This window comes from Primulina eburnea, unplaced genomic scaffold (assembly GCF_022965805.1).
Source record: "Primulina eburnea isolate SZY01 unplaced genomic scaffold, ASM2296580v1 ctg857_ERROPOS3498143, whole genome shotgun sequence".
Classification (NCBI taxonomy): Eukaryota; Viridiplantae; Streptophyta; class Magnoliopsida; order Lamiales; family Gesneriaceae; genus Primulina; species Primulina eburnea.
The window spans coordinates 546,809-554,731 of record NW_027331626.1 but is presented as its reverse complement, the minus strand read 5'-3'; the positions used below and the strand labels follow the sequence as shown (position 1 = coordinate 554,731).

Genomic DNA, 7,923 nt, shown 5'->3' with positions numbered 1-7,923 from the left:
GTTTTTCAAATAGTTTGTTGCAAAAATACGTGCCACCATCACTAATGATTGCTCGTGGTGTTCCGAATCGGTTAAAAATGTTTTTCTTTAAAAATTTTAGGACCACTTGAGCATCATTAGTGGCGTACGCTTCCGCCTCTACCCACTTAGACACATAATCCACCGCAACCAAGATGTATTTTTTCGTGAAAGAACTGGGAAACGGTCCCATGAAGTCAATTCCCCACACATCAAAAACCTCACACTCAATGATATTATTCAAAGGCATTTCATGACGGTTAGAGATGTTACATGACCGCTGGCATTTATCACAATGTAGCACATAAGAACGAGCATCTTTAAAGAGGGTTGGCCAATAAAAGCCACATTCAAGTACCTTGGATGCCGTCCTTGTTGGTCCGAAATGACCACCTACCTCACGGTCATGGCAGTGGTTGAGAATTTGGTCGAACTCTTCCTCTGCAACACACCTTCTTATCATGGCATCTGCATAAATTTTGAACAAAAACGGTTCCTCCCAAAAATAGTATTTCACGTCAGAAAAGAATTTCTTTCGTTGGTGAAACGATAGGTTTGGTGGAGGTGTGTCTGTGACAAGAAAGTTAGTGAAATTTGCATACCAAGGACAATTTCTCACCTCAAATAGTTGCTCATCAGGGAACCAATCATTGATAGCATGATCGACAGAGTCATCACAATTAAATTCTAATCTAGACAAGTGATCTGCTACCACATTCTCAACACCTTTCTTGCCTTTGATTTCTAAGTCAAACTCTTGCAATAATAAAATCCACAGAAGTAAGCGTGGCTTTTCATCTTTTTTAGCAAGTAAGTATTTAAGGGAAGAATGATCAGTGAATACAATTACTTTGGACAAAACAAGGTATGAATGAAATTTGTGAAGTGCAAACACTACTGCAAGTAATTCCTTTTCAGTTGTTGCATAATTCAATTGAGCGTCATCTAAGGTCTTACTTGCATAGTAAATTGTATGAAATACCTTGTTTTGCCGTTGGCCAAGTACGGCCCCCACTACAGTGTCACTGGCATCGCACATGATCTCGAAAGGTAGATCCCAATCCGGTGCTACCAAGACAGGAGCCGTCACCAAGCGCTCCTTCAAATTCTCGTATGCCTGTAAACAGTCAGAATTGAAATAAAATGGCACATCTTTCATAAGTAAGGAAGATAGAGGTTTGACAATTTTTGAAAAATCTTTTATAAAACGCCGATAAAATCCGGCGTGGCCTAGAAAACTTCTAACTCCCTTTATGGACGCCGGAGGTGGTAAGTTCTTGATAACTTCAACTTTCGCCTTATCCACCTCTATTCCGTGCTCCGAAATATTATGCCCTAGGACAATTCCCTCTTGTACCATGAAATGGCACTTTTCCCAATTTAGCACCAAGTTCGTCTCCTCACATCTCAACAGCACCACCTTCAAGTTCTGCAAACAGTCATCAAAAGAAGGGCCGAAAATAGAGAAGTCATCCATAAAAATTTCAAGAAAACTTTCTATCATATCATGGAATATAGCGGTCATGCAACGTTGAAATGTGGCAGGGGCATTACAAAGACCAAACGACATGCGGCGAAAGGCGAAAGTTCCATAAGGACAAGTGAAAGTGGTTTTCTCTTGGTCATCAGGTGCAATGGTGATTTGATTATACCCCGAATACCCATCTAGAAAACAATAAAACTCATGACCCGCTAACCTCTCAAGCATTTGATCAGTAAAGGGAAGGGGAAAGTGGTCTTTTCGGGTGGCTTCATTCAATTTCCTATAATCAATGCACACACGCCATCCCGTAACAATCCTGGTGGGTATTAGTTCATTATTATCATTTGTAATCACAGTAATCCCACCTTTTTTTGGCACACACTGAACCGGACTTACCCATGCACTATCAGATATATGATAGATAATACCTGCATCGAGAAGCTTAATCGTTTCTGCCTTTACTACCTCTTGCATCTTTGGATTCAATCTTCTCTGAGGTTGCACAAGAGGTGAGTACTTGTCTTCCATCAAGATCTTGTGCATGCAGACTGATGGATTGATCCCTTTGATATCCGCCACCTTCCACGCAAATGCACCCTTGTGCGCTTTCAAGACTTTCAACAGTTTGTCCTCCATCACATCTGTCAAAGCAGCAGAAATAATGACATGTAAAGTGTTGTGCTCACCTAGGTATACGTACTTTAGGTGTGGAGGCAGTGGCTTCAGCTCGAGTGTCGGTGGCTCCTCCAGGCTTGATTTCTGTGGGATCAAGTCTTTTCGATCTCCCAAATCTTCCAACCTCATCTTCATTGGCTTTCTCCATGGATGGTTGGCATTAAAGTATGCCACTATTTCAGCTTTTTCTTCGTCCAAATCCTATTCTCCCAATTCAGTAGTGATAGCAGCCTCCAAAGGATCTCTCAAAGCATCCTGCACATAGTTAGACACAAAGGCATCAAAAGCATCAATTCTATAACAACTATCAGAATGCAGTGTGTGCTTAAGTGCATTAAAACCATCAAAAGTAATATCTTCCTCGCCCACTCTCAATCTCAACTTCCCTTCTTGCACATCAATCAGTGCCTTGCCAGTTGCAAGGAACGGCCTCCCTAAAATCAAGGGCATCTCCATATCCTCCTCCATGTCTAGCACCACGAAATCAGCAGGAAAAAATAAACTTATCTACTTTCACTAGAGCATCCTCAATAACTCCCCGTGGATACTTGACAGAGCTGTCTGCTAACTGTAAAGACATCCTCGTTGGCTTTGGCTCTCCCAACCCAAGTTTCCTAAACACAGACAAAGGCATAAGATTAATACTTGCACCAAGATCACACAAAGCTTTGTGAAAAACAACATCACCAATCATGCAAGGAATAGAGAAACTCCCTGGGTCTTTTAGTTTCGGTGGGATTTTGTTTTGCACCAAAGCGGAGCAATTTTCAGTTAAGTTAACTGTCATGTGATCCTCCAACTTCCTTTTATTAGCCAATATGTCCTTCAAGAATTTAGCATAACTAGGCATTTGCATTAAAGCCTCGGCGAAGGGAATATTGATATGCAATTTTTTAAATACCTCAAGAAACTTACCGAATTGTGCATCTAGTTTTGCTTTTTTCAATGCTGCAGGAAAAGGAGGAGGTATAACAATTTTAGGTTGTGCAGTGGGTGCTAGTGTGGAGTTAGAGGACTTACCTTTAGATGTCGCAGTCTGCTCATCCAATGTTTGCGTTTTCTCTTTCTCTCTTGACTCTAAAACTTTCCCACTCTTCAACTTAATGGCCTTCACTTGCTCTTTTGGATTAGTCTTGGTGTTACTTGGCAAGGTGCCTGGCTCTCTACTTGCTATCATCTTTGCTAACTGACCAATCTGATTTTCAAGCCCCTTTATTGATGCATCCCGATTTTGAAGTCTAGTTTCAGTGGATGAGATAAACTTAGACATCATTTGTTCCAAGTTGGACTTTTCTTCTCTAGGAGGATCGGATCTGTACATCGGTTGTTTCCCATATTGTTGTCCTCATTCCGGTCGATTCTGACTATTTTGACCGCCCCATGAGAAGTTGGGATGTTGCCTCCACCCAGGATTGTATGTGTTCGAATAAGGGTCATTCCTTGGGCGGTTTTGGACTCCCACTTGATTCACCGGTACCACATTTGGCACATAGAACGGGTTGTCATCTTGACAGTCTTTCACATAGTGTTCCCCTCCACACTTTTCACATAATATCTCTTGAAGACGCATCACCGTGCCACCCATATTCAAGTTGTCTAGTTTCCTGTTTAAAGCATCAAGTTGTGCAGTAATAGCAGAAAAATCAGTTACCTGGTGAACTCCTGCACTCCTCCGCTGGTTATTTCTTTCAGATTGAGGATGATAACTGCTCGCAGGAATTTCCTCCAACAACTCATATCATTATTCCGCAGTTTTTCTCAATAAGTTCCCACACGCAGCAGCATCTATCATAGTACGCTTAGGAGTAAGCAAACCATAATAAAATGTTTGAACGACTAACCCAAGTGGCAATTCGTGATGTGGGCATCTTCGTAGTAGATCCTTGAAGCGTTCCCATGCCTCATATAAAGACTCCTGATCGAATTGAGCAAATGTTGTAATGTTTGGCCGCAGCTTCATGGTCTTTGATGGAGGAAAATATTTAATGAGAAACGCTTTCGCCATGTCCTCCCATGTGGTGATCGACCCTACAGGAAAACAATTTAACCATGCTTTAGCTTTATCACGTAAAGAGAAAGGAAACAAACGCAACCTGACAGCATCATCAGAAACTCCATTGAATTTAAAAGTGTCGCAAATTTCAAGAAAATCTGCAATGTGCGTGTTTGGATCATCTACTGCAGTTCCTCCAAATTGGACTGTGTTCTGAATCATCTGGATTATAGCTGGCTTGATTTCAAATTGATTTGCCCGCACGATAGGCCTCACAACACTAGGGCGCGCACTCTCCAAGGACGGCTGAGTATACTCTAGCATCGATATGCGGCGTGGCATCTCAACTTGTCTATTTTCACGCTGTTCCACTCCACGTTCTTGCTCGTGTCTCTCCATCAGTTCTTTAAGTCTTTGTTGTTGTCTTCGCCTTCGGAAAGTTCTTTCAATTTCAGGATCAAACTCAAGCTCCACGTCAAGTGACTTTGGCGTGCACTAGACAAGATATCTGAAATAAAATATGGAGTGTTAGCTCAAGATAAATAAAATAATGCTAAAGAAAATAACTAAAAATAAATTGTAGATTAACAGTCCCCGGCAACGACGCCAAAAATTTGATCGAGCAAAACTTGCACAGTGAAATCCCCAATAAAAATATGGTTTTGTATGCTCAAAATTTATCGCAAGTACACAATGTCAAGTAATAGTATAGTGTACGCGAGTACGGGTATCGTTCCACTGAAGACTGTATTTAACAATTGTTATTTTCAATTATTGATCATTTAGCGACGAAAATGGATTTGATTGGTTTAACACTACTATGCTCAAATAAATGTGCAAATAAAACAATTCAATGAATACGAATGAGAATTAATGTCTAAAATGTTGAGTAAAGTTCAAGGAGAAATGGATTTGTTGGTAATATCGGTTCACCTACCCCTCGTTAATTAATTAATTCGAGCGATAGTGATTATAGGCTTCCGACAGAATTTCCTATTCTACTGAACACACCCTCTCGAGCTATGCCAAACTAATTCGACTCAATTAAGTAATTAAATGTCTTTAATTATTTATCAAAAGTGTATCGCTTTTCGATTTGTGAAATCCCCTAGTTTTTGACCCTAAGGACTATGACTATCGGCGTGTATCCAATTTCATATATCTATGTTAGATCCACGGATTATACTACTCGATCCTATCACTAGTTATTCTCTCGACTTACTCGTGATATTGAAAACGTCGTTAAAGTTAGCTACGCTCTAACAACACGAAGAAAAACAATAGTATAATCAAGAATAACGCAACAATCGAACATAAATTAATCCAACTCAAAGTTTGGGGTAGGCTCCCCTTAAATCCCAACAAATATTAAAGTTTAGCTACTAAAATTCATGATTGAAAATAAACAAAACAAAGTTCAAATGCTAAAACTAAATAAGAAATACTAGAAGTGACGAAACAGGCGAAGAATGACGCCTTAAAAACTTCAAATCTTCAATCCAAGCGCCAAGTGCTCTCAATGGCTTGTGTCGGCTCTCGAATCCAGTCTGAATGTGTCTGAATAATCCCTAAGTCGTGCCTCCTCCTTTTCCATATCATCCTTTCTCCAAAATAAGGTAAAAGATCGGCTGCAAAAAATCTTGCCAAAATTAGGTAGCGCTCGGGGGGTAGAAAAGTACCGCTCGAGCGCCGACCTCTCGGGAAAATACTTGGGAAATGCGGATTCTGGCACTCGGGCAGTAGAAAAGTACCGCTCGAGCGCCAACTCTTCTGTGACTTGGCCTTCATAAGACATTTCTCGCGCCTGGGCGGTAGAAAATTACCGCCCGAGCGCCGACCTTTCTGACCAGTTATGCAGCTGTTCATCTTTCGCGCCCGGGCGGTAGAAAATTACCGCTCGGGCGCCGCTCATTCTGTCCATTGCCTTCTATTTTGTACACTTTGCTCCATATTTGGTTTTCCGGCCATTTTTCCTGCAAATTCATCACATCCAAGTGAGACACGATCACATGCAAATGTTTATCCAAAAGGGACAAAATGTAAACAAAACGTACGCATGCTGTGGGGACCCGGGCTCTAACACAATTCTTTTGGGATTAATTGGATCTTTGTTCGAAAATGTGGGTCAAAATTTTGCTTTTAACATTAATTTAAATGTATAACTAAAGCATATCATGTCTTGATATTAAATAAACAACATAATATACATACATGTCTGTTTGGTAAAATCATACGCTAATGTTCAAATCCCAACTACAACATAAGTAGTACAAGTCAAAAGGAAAACACTAGAAATCTGCAACGCCCGTGATCTCCACGCTATCGTCAATCTCTCATCTAGCTCGAGGCCCAGATCCTGCCCCACCTATTGCCATGCACACATACAGACACGACAACAGCCGGATAACTCCGGTGAGAACATATCCCAGTATAAAACATGAATGCATGCAATGTAATAATCATATACAAATGCATAGCATCTATCAAATAACATGAATGTAAATCTAAACATGTAGAAGAATACAAATCTGTATTCACATTTAAATCTTGACTCGACTCTTTTCTAATCTAGGGATCCCGGTGTGAATAAGACGGTCTGTCACCTACCCAACCACTCGGGCCAACGGCACGTCTTATTCCTAGACTCCGGTCAACTCTGTATCGAGGGTCTACACATATAGCAAATCTGCTCCTATGCGTCGATACACCGAAACATCTAGTTTTGGCAAATCTGCCAATATCTCCTATCTCAGGACTTGAATATAAATCAATAAACAAAATATTACATAATCAATGTAATAACAATCTAGTATGTGATTTAGGGAAACTCGTATCAAGTCTGAATCGAGTTGTGCAATCCCGTGACCACATGAATTATACCTTTCTTGTCGCACAGTCTGTGTCGAACCGAAATCTCGAATACCAAGTAGTCAATACAAATCTGAAATGGCATAAACAATGTGCACTTCAGTCATATACATCTCAAGCAAATCAATATACAACGCTAACATCGGTTTCAATGCAATTCGACGGCATAACGGCGTAATTCTTTTATACCGGTAACTCAAGAACATCATACTCAATCACAATCAACTCATCATCTCATCTAACATCTATATACATGCTGTAATCTGTATATTCTCAATCCAACACATGCTGGGAAATCGAACGTATAGCATACGGCGTCTGAAATTCGATCCGTTTACGTTTCTACGATGCTTAGTATATCAAACACACATAATTTATGTCAAATCTGAATCCTTCCAACACATAATTTTCGAAACATGCTGGAAATGAACAATACTTACATCCTCTTGTAGCCTTCAAAGAGAGGAACACAAATCCTAACTCGGAATATAAATCGGATGCATAAATCTTGCCAAACCAAGGTTCTAATCCACCTTGAAGCTTGAGGATTCTTTGGAGAAGGAGCTCGGTTCTTATTCTGAATGCCAAAGAAAATAAAGACACCTATTACATATTGCATGCAAAGGGACGAGTGTTCATGTTGTTCAAATGACACGCACTACCGCGGGTGCGGTAGTTTAAGAGCGCGGGTGTTACGCCTTAAACGCATACAAATCTCGAGGATGAGATTAATGTTTTTAATGCTGTAACATATCCCAAAGTTTTTGTTTTGATGATACCAAAACTTGGATTAAAAATGTACTAATGTTTTATATTGAGGCATGCAGGAAATTAAGAACAAGGTTACGTTCGGAAGATCCGAAATTTGGTTCGGACGTTCCGAAAT

General features: G+C 40.3%; 1 non-coding gene across 1 annotated transcript; it reads left to right on the top strand.

Moving 5' to 3' along the window:
• Nucleotides 1-4,026: 4,026 nt before the first annotated feature.
• LOC140822481 (small nucleolar RNA R71) lies at nt 4,027-4,132 on the top strand. Its single transcript, XR_012115967.1, has one exon. It is a non-coding gene; the product is annotated as a small nucleolar RNA R71 (small nucleolar RNA).
• The last annotated feature ends 3,791 nt before the right edge of the window (nt 4,133-7,923 follow it).